Here is a 10,210-nt window from a genome sequence, read left to right as displayed (position 1 = left end):
AGCGGGGCCGCGGGCGGCGCTTCGGTGTGCGTGTGTTATCTGTAATTACTTCAAAATCCAGAAATGGGAATAACTTCTCTCCACTGAGGGTGGCGGAGCACTGGGACAGGCTGCCCAGGGAGGGCGTGGGGTCTCCCTCTCTGGACACTTTCAAAACCCACCTGGGCACCCGCTCCCGGTGACCTTGCCATGACTGGGGCGTTGGACTAATCGATCTCCAGAAGCCGCTTCCAGCCCGAACTACTCTGTGATTTCGTGGTTCAACACGATTTGAATTTTAAATTTGTAGGTGCCTTGAGGAAGCCTGACTCCTTACCTTGGGAAAACTCTGGCCCTCGAGGCTCACCCTGATTTGGGGAGTCCAGCAGGTAAATGTCTCTTTAGGAGCTGTGGGTGAGCTGTCATTGCAGCTAACGGAGACAGAGCCAACACAGGCAGCAGAGTTTGGAGAGCAGAGTTTGGGGAGCTTTTCAGGCAGCTGATGAAGGCGTCTGCTTTAGGATCCAATTAATTCCTCCCCAGGCTCTACCAAGGGACCACAATGAAGAGATTACCACGAGCTCTAATGGCACATCAGACTCCAGCTCTCTAACAGCATGGTAAGCACCCAAAATGAGGTGAGCCAAATTCCGGTTTCATAGGAGATATGGTATCCTAAGGCTGAAACTATTAGGGCACCAAATGTCATTGACATGTTCAATGAAAACGTAGAACTCAGACTTTACTGAAATAAGTCATGCTAGGCATTTAAAAAGGTGACAGAGCTTTGCAGCACAAGGTGTGTGCACTTTGTGTCCGTGTGGTGATGGAACTGTGGGCCTCAAAGTCACATTTACCTTCCTGCAGTACAAGACTGAAAACAAATGCCACTCTGGAACTGCAAAATGTGACTTGTCAGCTAGGTAATAATTTTTAAGTAGGCAACCAATAGTAAGAAATTTTAGGTAAGTCATATATTTCTTATATTCCATAAATTTCATAATACACCATAAAAATGCATTTTAATATTTGCATTCAAATGCAACTATTAACTAGCACTCAGAAATGCTGAGTTCCTGGATCTTTGTAAACCTAATCTCTTAAACACTGCCAAGGGGACATAAAAAGACCTTCTGCTTTGGTTCACAAAGGCTTCAGCTAAGATCAGCATATCAGCATGTCATTTTAAAATGGCCAATTTCCAGCACTAACTTCAGATTTGTGTTGCTCACTTGTCCTCTCTGTACAAGGCCTGCATCAGGCAGGTGGGATTGGGACTCACAATCCGCTCACAGAGCAGGAGGTATGCCTAAACCAGCCAGGAGGAAGAGACAAAGAGATAGCACTTTGGAAATCCTGACTTATCCCAAGCTGAGGTTCTTTCCTCTGAAAAGAATCTAAATTGGATTCACAGCATGAAACCTATCCATACTTTGTGTCTTTGGCTACAGACAACCAGCTTACTCTTTTCTGCTAAAGCGCAGCTGGAAGAAATTATTTGCTACAGAAATTTTCCTTCTTTCTTTCAAATGCAAATGACTCTGGCTGCTGTATGCTACATATGCAAACTCAGTCTTGCCAGTGCACTGCTGAATGCCTGTAACCATACAAAAGCGACAGGCAACCCTCATTTCTAAGGAATGAAAGGTAAATAAGGAGGTGCAAAGCCTGCAAAGCTTGTAATAGCTCCAGCGTGAAAACTCTTTGGGAAAAGCTTGGGTATGTCCTGAAGCTTTAGGGCTCTAATGAGGTACTCATGGCTTAATTAATTACCATTTTGAACTTTTTTGACTAACCTCCACTTAAAGTAATTAAGCCTTTTTGTGGATCTGGCTTTACTATAGGTGAGGATAAAACCTGAAAACTTTTCCAGTATTGCCTGTGTAATAGGTTTAGGAATGTTGTTTCAGTGCTGAAGATAAAGCTGATAAAGCTTGCTTTTTTTTTTCTTTTCACAGTCTCACAGAATCGAGTGACAGGCAATCATTATTTAGAATTTTACAGTCCTAAGAGCCAAGACCTAGTATTTTTCTGTTTTATAGGCTCTGTTTTGAAGATTTCCCTAGATTGATGTCCTGCAAGGTAATCATATTAGAGGGATTCTCCTCTGCAACGTCAGGCGCTAGAATTGGATTCACGTCATAATCACTGAACATACTAGAGACTTAGGCATGTATTCCACTCGATGAGGATGCATTTGGGAAATGTTTAAGGGCCATTTTGAAAGCAGTTCTGTGGACTTGTTATCATTGACAGGTACAGCAAATCTGGATGAGTAGCAATAGCTGGAAAGCTTCTCCCAACAGCAAACCAAAACCCTTGCAGATTTGTCAATACTGCTGGAATACAGGCAGCTGGCTCTCAACCCATTTGCTGCTATCTTATAAATGTCTACAAATACATTACGGAGTCTGTGAAACCCCTGATGTTTTAATCCCTCTTTTTTTAATTATTATGTCAATATTTCTGAGATTACAGCAGATGAGATCCACTATGTATTTTTGAGGAAACTTCACACCCCTTGCTAATAATTACAGTTTCACATACTGATTGAATAGTAGAGGAAATGTAGCTTTTGCCCTCAAATAGAGTGCCAGGCAGAGAGGTATTTTTATCACAACACCATCGCTGTCAACTGGTAGCGTGTCATAAGAATCAAGCAAATTATTTGCATTATTGAAGTACACAGTGTTGACTACTTTGGAGTTAAATTAAATCATCAGTCCTCATGCTTGCCTTGGAACATATCCCAGAATAGGAAGGCTAGCACTTATCTACTAATCTACTCAGAACAAGCTTAGAAGGCTTTGACACTGCTCAAATGTCAGCTTGAATATCTCCCATTTGTTTATTACATCTAGTTAGTGGGGTCAATGTGGTATGGTCAAAAGAAAGTTATTTAAATTTCCTGCTCAAAAGAAAATCCCAGGAGACTGGAATTTAGATTTCTAACTATTTTCTAACATGATTAGATTGCTTTCTTCTCTGAACTTGCGATGTTTCTGAAGCAATTCTTAATTACTAATCAATCTCCAACAGTTAGATGCTCCTCTGGCATATAGAATGAAGGACAGCAGCAGAGTAAAACAGGATGGAAATGTAACACCTTCCATAGGAATTTTCTGACTAAACTCAATGCAGGTTAATGATTCTGCAGGTTAATTGCAAATGTTCTCTGTCTCTTTGACTTCTAGGGTTTTCATGGCATTCATAATAGCTCTGGCAGTTATTAAAATTACCTGGAATATTAACAGATACATAGATGGGTTAATGCTAAATTTAATTATTTCAGTAAATTCTCCCTACAGTTTCTAACCTTTGTATTCAGCTACAGAAGATGTTAAGGAAAACAGCCGTGCAACACACATGCCCTGCAGAGGAAAATTCAGCAGCAGTGCAGCTTGCTGATAGCAGCTTGCATAGGAACAGGCGGAAGGACAGAAGGCAGAAACTCACTCTGCTGAAATCAGACTGATTTAACCTGTACCTTTCCAAAATTAGTGAATTTCTCTCACTCCTTCAGAAGTGAGCAAGACTTTATACTGCAGCAGACCTCCTGTCCTTTTAAAGTCTAGTGTGATCGTTTTATTACATAGTTTTGGGGGTTTTTACTGGAGCTAGAAGATACAGAATGTTTTCTAGCTCAGTTCTTTCCATGTAGAGCTGGTGTATAGTTAAGAAGGAGCAATGGAGTGGCTGAAGGAGTATTGGGCTTTGTTTGTTATTTTTGCAATTGATTTTGCATCACACTATAATAAAAAATTTAGAATACTCAAATATGTTCCATTAGTTAAGGTGCTAAACTTAAAATGCCATGTTAAACCTGAATGCAAAAGTTAAAACGCCATGTTAAACCTGAATACCATGTCAGTGCCTGGTAACATGAACATGGGCAGCTATTGCTTCAGTAACTCAAACCCATCACTGTCTTGTTTTTCAGCTGGACCTCCTGAATAGAAGGCAATGACAGTGCAGTAACAGTTTAAGGTGCTGGCTTATCTGGACCTGAGCCACATGCACTTTTACACTGCAGGTCTTAACCATCACTTCCCTTTTAACCATCACTTCCCTTTTAACCATCGGTCATGCGATCCCAAGCACTGGCACCAAATGCACCCAGATTTTGGCATCTCTGTGTTCAAGGTGCAGCACCGAGCACTTGATCAGCAGCTTGGTCTCTAAGTACTCATAAAACACTGCCTAAATGTACTTAAATTCCGTGTCACATTTATTTTCAATAAATTTATTTCAATAAAGGTTGAGATCCTGTGAAAAACAAGAACATATGGCAGGCATAACCAGGAACAAGATCCTAATACAAACATATTGGGAAAGTAAGGTTGAGATAGAGTATTAAAAACTCAGATTAAAATCAACAATTAAGAAGCATCAGAATCAATCTGCCTATGCTCATGTTTTATTTCACTTAGATGAGACTTCTTGTGAGAATTAAAAATGCACTGGTCTGTCTGCCCTTGTTTAAACAGCTGTCACTGCATTTTAGATCACTCATTTGAAGACCATTAATTTACTGCAAAGTAAATTGTGAAACATAGTAAGCATTAGCAAAATGATAATGTTTAAGCATAGTGCTCAGAAGACCCAATTAAGGAATCCATTAGGAGGGCAAATAATTATGTATAGCATTGCATAACACGATGTACTTTGCATATCTGTGTTCTCTGATGCATACAAGAGATCAAGCACTAGTCATCTATTTCAGACTGAATTTATGTCAAAGAGTACCTTTGAGATCTGGAGCATATGCTAAATTACCCAAGATAACTATCAGTGATACCAAAAACACTAGAGCCTTTAAGATGCAGAAAATTATTTGCATAGTTCCACACAGGTACGACTGTGCTGAAATTGCTTATTCTGAAAATCAGATGTTAGAAGATATTTATAAAGTTTTTAAAGGCCTTCCTTATCTCTGAGAGCTACCCATATTTCTCTACTTCTCAGATATCCTCCTCCTCTTGCCTCACATCCATATTGTAATGCTATCTGTGTATCTCCACACAGTGCAAAGATTATTAATCACCTGTGTTTACACTTGGAGGCAAATCTGTGTTTAAGGGAATACCTGATGAGCCACATCATGATGTTATCAGGCCTGTAGCATTACACTGCTAAGAGATTAAAAGAACTAATAAAGCTTTAAGCAGTTCTCATTATCTCATTTGTATTTGAGTTCAATTTGAACGTGAAGGAATAGTCTTGTCTTTTTTTTCACCTAATTACTGAAATCAGAAGAAGTTTGTGTTCATATAATTGTATTGAAATACAATGGTCTCTCAGAAGACCTTGCAAAAGAATAAAGGATGTTCATTCCAGAAATATACTTGCACAGTATTTGCAATAGAAATAGGTACACCTACAGGAAATAAGCATTCCCAGGTTTTCTTTTCTCCTCCATAAATGTTGGTAATGGCAAAGTTAGTTGTCAAAAAGCTTTAGCATACAAAAGTGTAAAATTTTGCCCAGCTGTGTCCTTTAAATCACCATCAGAAAACCAAACTGCTTTTCATTATCAGAAAGAGGAACTACTGTAAAAACAATCAGTGTATTCATAAATAATGTTTAGGTATAGTAGGGCTATTAAAATCACAGAAAATACAGTTTATTGCAATTCTTGATTCTTTGCTATACTCTTTCCAGTATGGATCATTATCTGTTTGCTGCTACAGACATTGTAATGTTAGGTACATTTCTAAAACTGAAGATTGAATCTAGTCAGAGACTGAAATATAAAACTCACTAAATGCAAAAATTTGCATTCTTACTGCATAATTGCCTTCTCTGCACATAGGAAGCATTTCTTGCTTTACTTGCTAAACACAATTTAATATACTTAATACATTTCTAAAATACCTAGAGCACTTTATAAGTTGGGGTACTATAAAAATCTCTGGTTGTGGGGCTAGTTGTAGTAGAAATCCCCACAGTGGCAAAGAAATCTTTCCTGGCATGATGACTCACTCAGCTGCCATTCTGGGCTCTTCCTCAGCTCACCCAGGAGGTGGGACAGTGTCACTCTCCGGTCAGCTAGCACCACAGTGAGAGCAGTTTGCCACTGAGCTCCCAGGACAGACTTGACTGGGGTGTTGAAGCAGAGAAACAATTCGTGTCACCACAATTTTCAAAGTAAACCCCAAAATTCCTGGGTGATGAAGCTTCCAGGGGATCTTCCCAGATGGCCTTCAGCCTGGACACACCAGCCTGGGCTGCCCTCACTGCTCTTGGGTGGCCCCTCTAAGCAAATGCAGTTGCACTGAGGAAAAATGAAACAGCAATTGGGAATTCATTGCAAGAGGAGGAACTGGAAGGCCCTATTTGAGGAGTATTTTCCTTTAGTATTTTAATATTTTCTATTTTACATGTGCTGGAGCTCTTGCCACAGACTCCTCTGGGAGCACAGGCAGTGTTGGGTAGCTGGGTAGCTGGAGCCCAGACCTGTCCTCCTGGCTCATATATTGATCTGGCAGTTGTGCTAAAGGTTGAGGCCATTTTTGGCCCTTAAGAAATAGTAATGAAATACTAAATCTGCTCATAGTAAAGGTCAAATTTATTGCTTTGTTCCTACTGTAAACTAAGCTAGCAAACTTTTCAAGTGGGAGAAAAATAAACCAGCAGAGTCAATACACTTCTTTGTACCAGGCATGCATTCACTGCAGTATTTGTTCCTTAGATATGTATTTGTTCTCTGAGTATTCATACTAGTAACTATATATTTTCCACATAAGCCATATAACACAGGTGACAAGAAAGGGTTAGTACACATACTTCATGAGTACTGGATGGGACGCTGCTGTTGATTAATTTTGTATTGTAATTTTGTATGCTGTTGTATCATTTTGTATGCAAATGTAAATTCTGAAGAAAGTTTTCTCAGCCATTCTCCTATGGTTTAGATTCCAGATTTCATGGCCATTAGTCCTCCCACAACAGCATGGTTGAGGTCTTAATGAAAAATGATTTGACCTTATTGTGCAGTCAATATGAGTAAGAGCTGATATGTTTGTGTATACAGGAGAAGCAGCTTTTCAACTGAATTCAGCATCAATTATTTCGCTGGTGACATGTACATTTGGGGGCAAAAATTAACCATTTGTATCCTGGGCTGCCTCACACAAGCCCCAGAAATTTTGCTTGCTTGTAACTTAATTGCTTTCTTCTGAAGGTCGTTGTATTGACAGACACCATGCCCAGGAAAAGCACCAATTTGGGATTTAAGTATCTGCATTTGATGCAGCACTTGAGATGCGTCAGTACATTTTGCTGTAAAACAGGAAAGAAAAAAAAAATGCAACAAAAAAAGAGCATGTCAGCCCCAGGTGATTTATGGCCTGATTCACAGTGCCCTGAATTCATCAGCCAGAAGCCTGCTATGTTTTCAGCAGACTTTGGCTCAGATGGGTGCACTTTAAACTTCCAAACCGCAGACAGTGCAGCAGCAAGCTGGGGCAGATGGAAAGTGGCCATCACAGGCGGGATGATTCAGGGAGCAGATGGGCTCTGCCGCGCTCCGCCTTCCTTCTGAGAGGGGAGCGGCAGGACACGGAGCTGACATCCACTGGGAGGCCGCCTTTGCTCCACATGGATGGCCATGGCATGAATGGAGATACTGAGGCCAGAACAAAAAGAGAGAGGAAGGGAGCGGTCCGAGAGGAAGGCTGGGTGGAATGTGCGGAATTAGCACAGGGTGGAGCAAGAGACAGGAGAAAAAACCAGAGGCACACTTGGGGTTATGCAATTTGGCAGGTCTTAACCCCTGGCACAGGCGGAGGAGGAATCCATAAAAAGCTCCGAGGAGGAGAAGTGGTAGGGGGGATTGACAGGAAAGGTAACACCAATAGCATGGAGCCCGTGGTCTGTGCAGGGTGGCATGATGACTTAAAAAAAGAGAAAGAAAAGATGAAAAAGAAAATAAGATAAAGGAAAATACTAAAAGCAACATTACTGAATTATGTTGCAGAACTCTGGTTGCTTTGTATGTGGTATCCACTGTGTCTCCTTCTTTTCTGTGAGTTCATGCAACAAAAGTGTTTTCTGAGCTGCACTAACTAGGGCGTTCTGTATCCTGAGTAACTTCATATTCCACACGAGGTACAAAAGAAGTGCAAAAAGTGTCTTTCCTGTGTAAAATGCAAATATTATGGGACCTTGTGAGTGTGGATGTAGGCAACACCCAGCAAAACCCTCCAAACAATGTGCAGGTAAGTAACTTTTCTTGGAAGTACTTGCCAATAAATGTTTAGTGTACATGCACACAGAACTACAGTAGACACAATCCATAATCTGTGAGCCAAAGGAGGTGCTGGGAGGCTGCTAAAGCAATCAGGATACTTCTCCAGCAAAAAACCCTACTGTTTTGTCTACTGTTGGTACTTTTGTCATAGAAAACACTTAATGAAAACCCGGGCTGATCAGTGACTATGTCATAGTAATGGCACATGCTAAAAAGCTCTATCAGCAGCTTCAGCCTATGAGAATGAACCCTTCCCTGATATGAGCAGAAAATGGGAAAAGATCTCATTGTGGTATGTTAGAAAAAAACTCCTAATATAATTTAAAACTCGATTTTATAGACTTTGAACTGAAATTTGATAACTCGCTGGTGTTTGATTACTACTAGCACTCTTAAGGAAGTTTCAAGGTTCTTTGCAAGTAAGAGGCAAATACTTTCTAAATCCAGGGAGCATGAAACTTGGCTTCTCCCTTCTCTCAAAGAAGCACAAGGAAGAAAATCAGTAAGTGGATCACTTAATTCAAGTGACATTGTGCAACCAGCTATGGGAAGAATGTGGGGTGGGGCCTGAGAAACGCCATTGACGTGGAAAATTAGAAAAGGTGTGTGTGTCTTTCATCACATATTAGATTTCTTCATTTTGTCTTGCTGATATAGTACCAACAAAGATGATCTTCTCAGACATAGCCGTAATTAAAAAGACATTGGCCTGGATTCAAGATAAGACTGTTTCAGACTTTGAGAACAGAACTGAGATCCAAAGGGGTAGTAGATTAGTCACTGCAGAATTAAGAACTTCAAGGATTTAATTAGACTGTGGAGAAAAAAATCATATAGACTTTCACAGTGGGTAGAGGTAAAGGTGGAGTATTTTCTCTTTTCTGGGTTGTCACATTTAAGAGATAAGCTAAATTCATGAAAAAAAACCCGGACAACCTTGCCAAAATCCAGGTTGTAATATTGTCTTGGCTAAACCACAGCTTTTGTGGCCCCTGTGTCAGCACCTGGGCTGGCTTTCCCACAGGTCTGAGGAATGAAAGAGAATTTAATAGATTTACAAATAATAATTTAACCAAGCAAAAAAAAAAAAAGTAAGTATGTTTAAAAGGAACTCTAGATTTTGGCCTATTTGAGAAGATGATTAAACAACAGATGTTCCTGTCTCCTACAAAGCTTTATTGACCAATAACCCTGCCCCCTTAAATCACAGTGTACAAAATGAGTGTCTTGATTTTTATTCACAGTATGATAACAAAATGGAGTAGTCTGACTGATAAAGCACTTCTAGGCCTAGGAATCTTTGCCAAGAGCTTTCATAATCAAACTGTCTTCAGACCCAACAGGGATTATTTAATCTCTTTCCTGCTGTGACAGTTCTCATAATTTGACTAATTGGTTCTGCATATTCCCACTGCCCAAACATGAGGGAGCAGGCTGCTACTATGGCTCTGTCACAGTTTCTTTGCACAGGTACCTGGTCTTTCAATCAGCTGTGCTGCTCTATGGCAACAGGCAACCCTCATTAAACTGTGTGGGCTCGAAAGAATGAAAATAGAGGTGTGACCTCAGATGCTTATACCACTTTAGACACACAAATTTATGGGGCAGGATGGGATCCACCCAAGGGCACCAAGGGACTTGGTGGAACTTGTCACCAAGCCATTTTCCACCATTTACCAGCAGCCCTGGCTCACTGGTTAACTGGAAGTCAGCAAATGGGATGCCCTAATTACTAAATGTAACACCCATCTGCAAGAAGGGCTGGAAGCAGGATCTGGGGAGCTACAGGCCTGACCTCAGTGCTGGGGAAGGTCATGGAACAGTTCATCCTGAGTGCCGTCATGGGCTGTTACATAATTCATATTACTGTTCTCCCTTGGAACCCTGCAGCAGGTTGTTACAGTCTTTCTGGTGATGGCTGCCAGCACCACAGCACAACTGGTAGAACAAACATGCAGGTTGGCTATTAGGAATATTTTC

The sequence above is a fragment of the Geospiza fortis genome, unplaced genomic scaffold (assembly GCF_000277835.1).
Source record: "Geospiza fortis unplaced genomic scaffold, GeoFor_1.0 scaffold84, whole genome shotgun sequence".
Lineage (NCBI taxonomy): Eukaryota > Metazoa > Chordata > Aves > Passeriformes > Thraupidae > Geospiza > Geospiza fortis.
Note: the sequence above shows the minus strand (reverse complement) of the source record.